This window comes from Mytilus galloprovincialis, chromosome 9 (assembly GCF_965363235.1).
Source record: "Mytilus galloprovincialis chromosome 9, xbMytGall1.hap1.1, whole genome shotgun sequence".
Taxonomy (NCBI): Eukaryota; Metazoa; Mollusca; class Bivalvia; order Mytilida; family Mytilidae; genus Mytilus; species Mytilus galloprovincialis.
This window is the reverse complement of record NC_134846.1, coordinates 83,994,935-84,006,391: the sequence shown is the minus strand read 5'-3', so window position 1 is coordinate 84,006,391 and position 11,457 is coordinate 83,994,935.

Here is an 11,457-nt window from a genome sequence, read left to right as displayed (position 1 = left end):
TGCCAGACATCCTAATTATTTGGACTAGGCGCGAAACAGACCTGATCCCTTTACATCCTGGGGCTAACTTCAACCTTTACAGTTAATAAAGATTGAGGTATTACATGTATGAGAGAGTATTTGATTTTTATCAAATGGACCTTTGAAAATGGAATTGAAATATGACTAGTCTGGGACCTTTATTTTTGAAAGCAATTGTTAATCTTACTCAGTTACTGGTGTTAAAACTCATTAGTCCAAGATTGCTCTGACGTCCAACGGCTGTTTGCCACAACTTGCACAAGCTGGCTGTGGCTGTGCCAGCGTGGGTCCCTCAGTCCAATAATTTCTGGCGAAACAGCCGTTGGATGTCAGAACAATCTCGGATTAAAACTATATAAGGATTATCTTCATGGTCAACATAATTTTACGTATATAATTTATTGATTTGATATTATATACTGTAGTTGTGTTTATGTTGATGTTGTGTATTTTTCGGGCATCGAATGGATTACTTACTCGAAAAATAGTTGTGATCATTGCAGTAAGTCAATGCTTTGGTCCATCGGGCATGTTGACTCTTCGACACCTTCAGATATCTTTTAGATTTAAAGCCATGGTTATGTATTCTTGTCATAACTGCAGCTACCAAACGTTACGTTACAGCAGACGACTGTTGTTGTTTACAAATGGCGCCGGAAATCATACGATGTCGTAATCGTGCGATCGCAAAATTATTTCCATAAAACAACACTAAAACAACTTTCATTTAAAAACAAAAGTTTCAATATATTCAATCTTTTAATAAATTTTATATTTATTGTTTATTTGTACAATAATGAGTTTCGTACTTTACCGACAGTTCGAGTTGCGCAGAAAATTCAAATTCGTCAGGTTCATATCTCCTTAAGGTTTGCGTTATAACACGAAGGTTTACGTTATAACGCAAAGATTTGCGTTATATTTTGCGTTATAACATAGGAAGAAAAATTTAAAAAAAAATGTGTGGCGCTAATACGCTTCCGTACACGTGCTCAATAACCATGCTTTTTGTTATTTTTTTACTATAAGGTGACAATCGGTAAACTTCGGCTTCAAAGCACGGCATTTAATGAGTAGCCATATTTGTTAAATCATAACAGACAGAGAGAAAAAAAATTGACGATTAAACAATATATATGCGTAAAAAATGAGAAATTCGTGCACAGAGGACTTAGTTTATGATATATACATGCATTGGTTCAAGAATTGGATAAACATTATTTTTCACCACTCACTCGTTTCATATGACTTTACGTTTCTAGGGACAACATCAAAAGACCAATATGCATGATAAAGCAAAAATGTAATTCACATAGTTAAGTCTGTGGCTTTTTTTTTAAACTCATGATCAAGTGAATAACAAAATTACTAAATTAGAAAAGGAATGCAACACTAACAGAATACAGAAGGGCAATCAATTAACAAAAGACAAATAAATAAGAAACATTAATCCCGAGAAGTCAGGGCTACGTCTAAGGGAGAACAGAACTTGCTTCTTGCAAGGCACTCGCCTTGAATTCAATTTGATATGGAGACAAGCGTTTGGTTTTGAAATTTCCTACATGAGGCATTTGCCTCAATATAGTTACGGCCCTGTAATAAAAGTGAAGTAAGTGTTCCTGAGGAAATATACCTCAAGTTAAATGAAACCAATTTGCAGACATTTCAAGTATATTTAAATAATATTTATACATTGTGCTTTTATTATTAAAAGATTTGGAAGTATTTCACGATTTGTTTTGGGAAAAAAGATAAATTTATGAAGAATCTGGTGCCATCTCATACTTTCGATTAGACCTGCTGAATTATTTATTATCAATACACTGCAAGTCAGGTAATTTATTTTCAAACTACCACAGAACAAACCATTTATTTTTGTGATTATCAAGGCTGAGTTATTTATTTTCAAAATCCTCCTCCCCTCCCCCCCCCCCCCACGAATATCAAATGGTTGTCCCCTTATTCTAAAGGAAAACAAATGCACAAAATGTTCCGGGATCATGGACAAACAGTTGTATTATTAATTATTTTTTTGTCTTATCTTCCTTGAGAAAAACTTGTAAACTACAGTTAATGAAATATGACTGGGATATAGAAAGAAAATATGAAATAAAGAAATATATAAGTAAAAACATAAAAGAATAAGGTTGATTAAAATTCACACAAAAAAACAACAAATCTGTTCTTTGTGTCTTCTTTGTTGTTAGAAACGTATAAAAGTACCCTGCAACGTCCGGTCTGTGTTTTAGTGGATGGTTTTTTTCTGCTTTATATCGATCTGATAAGTTCAGCCATTTTTTAACTGATTCTTTTACTTTGTTTTAATATTTTATGCTTTAACACCACTGTCCCAGGTTAAGGGCCGCCACATTCTAGTTTTGCCTGTCTCAAGTCAGGAGCCTGTCGTTCAAAGGATGTCGTTGGTTCATGTCTGTCATATTTGTTTTCCGTAAATTGTTATGTTATAGACATGAGATTAAGCCGATAGTTTTCTAATTGAATTGTTTCATATTTTTTTGTCTACGTCTTTTATAGCAGACTATACGGTATATATTTTGTGACGCATTAGAAATTAGACCACATTATTGTTCAATAGTACATAGTACGGCCTACACAAAGTAAGTTGTGACCTTGACAGACATGTTTTGAACCTTTGAACGATATTCTACATTGATATTAGTAGCAAACAGATGCTGATTTCACATGATAAGAACTAATATAAAGCAAATATGTTCATAACTTTCTAGAAGCTAGTTCACCACACAACATCAAAAGGTTAGTTCAGGAAAGTTGTTGTGAGCGACTGTTTTTTCATGTTTCAGGTGTAATCCTATGATGAGCATTTATTAATTAGAAAGTTGGGATAGATTTAATTGATTTTAAAATAAGAAGGTTTAACAATACAAATAAGATCTGAATCAGAACAGAAAAAAATGAATTCGCCCAAAATTTTTAATTATTCAAATTCAATGGAAACTGATCAAGCTCAATTCTTATTTCATTGATTTTTTTTAAACTTTATTTGAACGACTCCCGAGGGATCAAAATTGGCATTTTTTTGTAAGTATTGCTTATTTTGAAATACAATAAGACCAATTTAAAGTAAATCTACACTTTTAATCATTTAGGTTGTAAGTAACGATTACGACCTGCGAACATTATATATATATTAGTTTTATTTCGGAAATCCGCTTTAACCCGATTTCTCAGGACAGGGGATACCAAACTTTGATATAATACAGCTTTCGAAAAGTGACTAAATTTGAGAGATTTGTATTTTGCAATTTGATATTCAAATTATAATATTTTGTATTCTTTTGGATTATTATTAAGCTTTTTTAGTACTAGACTGCACATGTAAGTACAAAGTCGATAAAATATATTTATATAGCACTCGAGCTATTTATAGTGAGCATGTCATAAAGAGGAAGTTTTGTTGAAATTCACCGTTGCATTTTACATTCAGGGTACATTGAATATGAGCAGTTCGGATATTTTAGCGCATTGATAGGACATTTTAGCGAGAGTAAAAAATCGGACGTCTCACCGCCAAAATAAACCCATTTTAGTGCAAGATGTTTTACCCATTTTGTCGAAAAGTAAAATTATCAATGCCCATTTTAGCGCAATATTTTTAACCCACTTTATAATAAATATTTTTAAATAGAAACAAGACAGCACAATATATAGAATATCACTTTCATTAAAATACAGCAGTTAAATCAATGTTAAAAGTCCGTTCTAGCCTGGAATTTATGTCCTTAGAGAACGTACGTATAATTGGCTCTGGATATACCCCCTGTACAATACTGTTCATAAAATTGCAGTAGAGACTGTTCATTCTCTTTATCTTGTCTGAATTGTGGTGCACATACGTCTTCACTTCGTTTTTTTGTTTTTTTATATGTTTGTGTTTGCAATTTGGTGATAGCATCAAGAAAAACGTAATTTATAGATAAACTACAAAACTCTCAAATGTCTTTGTTTGGATCATTAATTTTTGACAGTGCTTCGTGTGTTTCTTGTCTAGATTTCGTAAGAGGAATGTGTGCTTTACGTCTTTTTTCTGTGAATTGCTTTTAGTAAAACATTTTAGATCCTTCGGTTGCAAGTTTTTCTCATCCATACTCTGCAACTCTGCGTGTGATCTTAGAAGGCCTTTCGTTTCAACAATATTTATTTAAATGATGAACCAAAGTGAACATTAAGCCAGCATAAATTACTGTTCATTGTTTCAGTAATGAAAGTATTATTCAACCTGGTAAATTTTCGTTAAAATGGGCATCGAAAATACAGTCGAACGGTTTAATCCTGTGCTAAAATGAGCTCTAATGTCTGCGCTAAAATGTCCCCTAGTAGGTTAACATTTTTCGCTAAAATGTCCTGCGCCTGACCATTTCTGGGACACCGTTAAAAAACGACAGAAAACACTAATAGGCACATATTATTATGTGTTTTTGCACATGTTCGCATTTGGAAGGCCAATGACGGTTAAAATGCGTAATAGAATAAAATTGAGAATGGAAATGGGGAATGTGTCAAGGAGACAACAACCCAACCATAGAACAAACAACAGCAGAAGGTCACCAATATAGTCGGTCTTAAATGCAGCGAGAAATTCCCGCACCCGGAGGCGTCCTTCACCTGGCCCCTAAACAAATATATCAGTGATAATGAACGCCATACTAAACTACAAATTATACACAAGAAACTAAAATTAAAAATAATACAAGACTAACAAAGGCCAGAGGTTCCTGACTTGGGACAGGCGCAAAAATGCGGCGGGGTTAAACATGTTTATGAGATCTCAACCCTCCCCCTATACCTCTAGCCAATGTAGAAAAGTAAACGCATAACAATATCTGAATTAATCTGAAATAGTATGGTAATAATAGTAGCCTGAATGTAAATAAACGGTTTAAAATTATGGATAAGGCATTACATTCTGGACACTTCAGATAACACATTATTTTATTGTTCAAACTTCGTCAGAAAATAATGTCGTTTTATTCCTACAAAAATTACTAAATCATTGTTGCAACAAGTCTTGAAAAATCACAAAAAAATATTAAACTTGACCGAAAATTTCAAAACGCTAGGGATTGATGCGTTGTCTTATTTTTCTTGTAATATTAAAATGCAACTGTATTAAAAAAAAGACACATGTAGAATACAAGTTAATGAAGTTATATACATGTATGTCTAACGTGTTGCTCTCTAGAAGACTTCACTCGATGGTTTAACAGCATTACATCTTACCAGCCATAATTCTAAAGGCACTTATAAACGTTCAGAAGGAATCTCTTTTTTGCTTGTTCAATCAGAAATACTTCCAGGTGTAATTTGCAATTTTTGCAGCATGTAAAAAATAATAACATACGGCTGCAATTGTGCAGAAACTTAATTAGTGGACAAAAAAGAAAGATGGTATATTTGTTACATCCATAAGATAGAGAGTTATAAAATACCTACAAGAAGATATGTTTTACCATATAGAGAAAGAGATTTCTAAATATTCAGATTCCGCAAAAACTATTAGCAGGGATCTAAATGCTTGAAATGGTACCCAGATCTTAGACTTTAAAATTAATGATGAACCACTTGATACTACACCAGGTTTTACCAACACTCCGTAAAAGTTTAAATTAGATTTGTATTCAATCGGGATTGAGAAAATAAAACGGTCGTATCCAAGACGACTTCACTGGTAGTAATTACTACAAAACAAATGGTAGCAATGTTGTTGACTATTTCATATCTTCTGAGAATTTAATGCAAACTACCTTATTTTTTTTATAGTTCATACATTTTTGGGAGCGCTAAATTTCAGTAATGTAAAAGATAGACGGTAACATTAGGATTCTAGTGGATGATAAGACACAAATTCCCCTATCAACTTATATACATGTAGGATGAAACCTCACCGATATGAATTTCAGACTGCCTTATCATAAATTATGATACAAAACAAAATAAAAGTACTTTATGATAATATTCATGATAATATTGATATTTTGGGTTTTTATTTAAATTCTATCATAATAGTTGCAGCTGACAACTTCCTTAAACTAAACTGCCCCCAAAAGAAACTTCAACCCAAAACATTTAAATAATATAAGACAACCTAAATGGTTTGATATATCATGACAATAAGATAGTAAAGAAACGCTCCAATTGTTAGTACATTTTATTAATTTCTATTCATATTATACAGAAAAAAATAAAACACATAATTGTTCGATTATTGAAAAGAGTTAACGCCCTTTTTAAAATCTATGAAATATTTTTAAATGGTCGTAAAATAAAAGTTAATTTTTAATTACATATATTTGACCACACAGTGACACCAAGTAAAAATTATGGAAGTGAAACTTTGGGCGCTTTATATTCAATAATTTAACTGACAAAGGAGATTGTTAATTTAAAAAATTATGCAAAAAACTGAATCAGATTATTCCAAAATCTGTCATTTGCACCGGGACTGGGAGTAGTAAAAGGAAGCACACATTTTGGCAGTGATATGCGAGATAGAAACCCATTATTCATTGAAGGTATACTAGTTAATATTTTGCCATACTTATGACGTTTAACATATACAGAGGACAAATTATTGTTTATTATTAACCAACTAAGTGCATTATTGCCAAAAGTGACTGTTTGTTAAAAATTACATATTTTCTGTAATGGCCCTGTTTTTTTCTGTAATGGCCCTGTTTTTTCTGTAATGGCCCTGTTTTTCTGTAATGGCCCTGTATTAATGCCCAGTTTGTCTGTATTAAGCCCTGTTAGGGTTTTTAATAAAGTATATAGATTTATGGGGGTATGATTGGTTAATGGACTACACGTGGTGACTATGTATATTTGATATAGGGTGTAATAACACATACATGGTTAGATACCATATAAGGTTAGCAACTATATGAGGAGTTACTTCCCTTTCAAAACAAGAAAAGATGCCATTTTAATAGTGAGATGGTATACATGTATACACTTTAATATATTTTTTTCGTAATTCATTAAAATTAGGATCATTACATTCAAATCGTTTCTTACTTTGCAATACATGAAATTCGATCAATAAAGGCTTAAGGAATATTTTGCTGCTCTTCGGTGCTTACATTAACGCTAGCGGGCGAGTCGATCACTGGTAAGCACTGAATTATTCGGGTTACAATATCTTCTTAAACAATATGTAGAGGAACGACCATTTACCCGCAAAAAGGGGTTCATAAAAGAAATTTTCTAATCCCAAATTTGATGGGGGGAAAAAACTGAATCCAGATTTTCCCCATACCTTAAAATGTTAAGTTTTGAGCGGGAAAAAAATCTAACTCAGACTGAAACCATACCCTCCTTGAAGTTAAATGGTTGCTCCCTAAATAAAGAGTACACTTTATCATGTGATGTATTATTTTTACGTCTTTCTTTCAAGGAGAAAAAAAAATCAAACATGTTCTTGAGTGGACGAAGTAGAAGGTCACTGCCATTCTGTATATAATAAAACTGATTTTCTTTTGTAGATGAAACTTTTGTTGTTGGTTCTCTTGTGTTCAACGGGTTTAAAAAGTGAAGATGTCAAGCATAAAAGGACTACAACTGGTGTTCATATAACAAATGGTATCAACGTAGGAAAAGCACTAGCATCCGCCCTAGCTGATGATAATTTGGACATGCCAAAGAAACTAGCTGACATGGCCAAAAAAATTGCACCTTTACTAGGAGTATTAGGTCCTTTTGTTTCTTTTGTTGTTGGTTTTATTCCAAAGGGACCAACTAAGGAATTTTTGGCTATTCAGCAACTTCATAAAGATATGGATACTCGGTTTGATCAAATCAATGGAAAGTTTCATGATGTATCTAAACTTATACAGTGGAATACAGTCAGGTTGCAGTTTTCAAGTGTTGAACAAACTATAAATAATGCTTATAACAGGTATACAAATATGTATAAAGCAACGACCAGTAGAACTATCGCAAGTGAAATGCATAATTTTAAAAATTATAGGTCTAAGTTCGGTGATAGTGCACTGACACTTTATAACGGGATCATGGGTACCAATACTGTGTTTGGGGATGAACTTTTACCGGCATCAATGAAATTTACAGAATACAATAGAAAGCAGTGTGCACGATTCATGGAAGGTCTACTTAGACTACTGTTACGGGCAGTGGAAATGGATTTGGCTTACTTACAGCTAGATTCAAAAACTGCAGCAAGCGTTCCCTCACACACAACGGAATGGAAAAGAAGATTAGATTCAGTTCGAGGTAAAATGTTACACGCGGACGCCACTATAGTTTCTAAATATCATGAACAGTCAGGTAAAGATATTGACAGATATTCAACGGACCATCCAGCATCTCATATGAGCGATCACGATTTTGCCAATAATATGTACCAATCACTTGCCACAAAATATCATTGGCGCGACTGGATGGTTATTGCGTATGATGATGTTTCAGGAGATGACAAGCACTATCAAAGAGAGTGTGGTGGATACCTTAAGTTTAGAAGCAATGGTAGAAACATTGTCGTTGCAAGCATCGAGAAGACGCACTCGCACGCCAGTTCGACAGAAGCCAAGTCCATTATAAACAGCGTCCATGATAATGATGCTGCCCATTTACATAGACCACACGATCACGTGGTACATCGTTTTGTAGATGCTCGTCATGCATTCGACACATTTAATAGTAAAGCTAAAAGTGGGTGTTCCACGTATGCAGCAGCAGGTGTGATCGATAATAAAGCCAAACCCTCATACAAGGCAGCAGCTAACCGATTATACCTGAAACACGCCTATTATCACTATATTCATGTGTTTGGTTAAAGTTGTTATTCCAATAAAACGGCATTATTATATAACTCTTTTTATGCATTTAAACCTGTATAGTATAACGACATTTCTTTTACTAATATCTTCGAAAATCGATGTAACAGGATTTTTATTTCTAAAGCCCCGGTCACAACAGATCGTACGAAAAAAGTTGTAATTGTACTGTAGTGGGTTTGTCGCAAGTCGGTCGTGCGACAGTCGTACGACAATCTTCAGTTGTTTGCGGCTATCTTTGCAGGTTTTCATGTCATGGTATGCGCGTGTTACTGTCGTGTTACTGTCGTACGACTGTCGCACAACAGTCGTAGGTCACTCGCGCGTTTGATTCCGAACTTCTAGTATGTAATGAAGGCCTGATTTACTAGTATTGGGTTAGTGATGCGAGGGGCGACTCTCTGCAAAAGCTCTTCAAACATGTCAGGCTCCATCCGCATAAATCCAACGAAATCACCGATAGATTCCCGCCCCAACTCTTGCATCAGTATACTATACTGTCCAAACATCGCGCTATTCGATGCATGATCTAACCCACCAACGTTGGGCGTTTCGCTGGTTCCTATGCTGTTCACGGGTTCGAATCAACGCTAACAAGACCATATTTTGCTCTTGTTGAAGTCCGACAAGGCGCCTATTTAGTTGAATAACCATCCTCTTTAAACGACAGACTGTATTTTTTTCCCAAATATTCATTGAATTTTCCCTCTGAATTGTATTCCTCTAAATAAAACGAAAATATGAAGCGCAACGAACGTACCACTTTCGTACGACAGACAATCAATGTTGTGCAATCATCGTACGACATTTGGTATTCGTGAGACAATCGTACGACTGTATCACGAGTATCTTGCGACAGTCCGGAGATTTTCTTACAACCCACGTACGATTATTTTCTATGAAAATGGCCTATGTAGGTACCCACGTCCATGTGTTTTTCGCACGACAGTCCCACGACAGTAGTAAGACACTCTCGCGACAACCAAAAGACAGTGACACGACAAGAAATCGTAGAGCAAAAAAAGGTGCATGTCCCACGACACACGACAGCGCCACAATGCTCAAAATATCGTGCGACTGTCGTACGACGATCACAGATGACCCGCGACTTGACAAAAATTCATGTCGTGGAGCTGTATAGGTGTGTCGTGAGCTCGTTGTGACCAGGCCTTAAGATTGAATAAAGAATATAGTTTAAATTCATCCCTGCTAAACCTTTTGAACAATAAACTCGGACTCTTCATTTAAATTATGGTTATAAAACATCATTCCGAATATTTTATCACACTTAGCTTAACTATTTAACTTACCCTTAAACACAAAGTAAAATAACAATAATACCGAGCTTCGTCAATGAAAATTTTAAATAGAATGTCCCTAACCAAATGACAAAATCAAAGACTCAAACACATCAAACAAATGGACAACTCTATACAAGAGACCAAATGACACAAAAATTAACAACTGTACAATGGGCCTTCAACAATGAGCAAAGTCCATACCGCATACCACCGAAATGACAATGTAAAACAATTCAAACGAGAAAACTAACGGCCTAATTTAAATACAAAAAATGAACGAATTACAAATATGTAACACAAAAACTAACGACAATTACTGAATTACAGACTCTTGACTCGGGACAGGCACATACATACAGAATGGGGCGGTATTAAATATGTTAGCGGGATCCCAACACTCCCCCTAAACTGGAACAGTGGTGTAACAGTACAACATAAGAACAAACTATACAAATCAGTTGAAAAAAATGATAGTCGGGGAGGTTTATGCTGCTACAGGAAAATTATGGTATATTGGAAAGGGACAGAAATTTTGCCTTGGAACAGGCTACTTACGGACCCCTCAAAGAGTTGTTGCAAGGGTTCTTAACGTGCAAAGAGCGTAGCATTCTCTTTACACGAGGCATCGGATTTAACGTCCCCATTCTGACTGGATATGGCTGCAAACTGTATACATCCCGCACAGCCAAACGGACGCCCCTCTTTGGCAAGCGTTTTACTGCCGGTCGGCAGAAGACCAAGTGCCCATATTTCGTTTCCCCAGTCACCTTTGGGGTTGTCCATCGTTTGGTTATTAACATTTGCAATGAGTCTGTAAAATTTTAACCTAAAACAGTTGTCCGTTACTTAGAAAATAGAAAGTGAAAAAAGTACGTTGATGATGGTAACTGTACATGTTATTTTTGAAAGATCGTGGTAACTTATTTCTGGGATGATGGTAACTTGACAAAAGGTTGTATAAAGGAGTAGGTCCAGTAAGACCCCTTTTTGGCCCCAAAATATAGCAGTTTTACAAAATTGTTAAAATCGTAAACTGTTAGTTATTTATAGGAAAGTAGAATGCTTCTGCTACATAAATATGGGCTGTTTTTGACAATACAATGCACATATATCGGGTAATAGCATTATTAAGTCATGCTAAATTACTGAAATCTTACAATTTTAGCATTTAAGTTTTACGGTTTCCGTCTGAAATGAAAGTGGACGCATTTGTGTTCATTCTAAATATTGAAATGTAAGTTGTATTTGATGATTATACCTCTACTAGTATAATACTAAAATAATGAGGTCCAATTTGTCAGCCG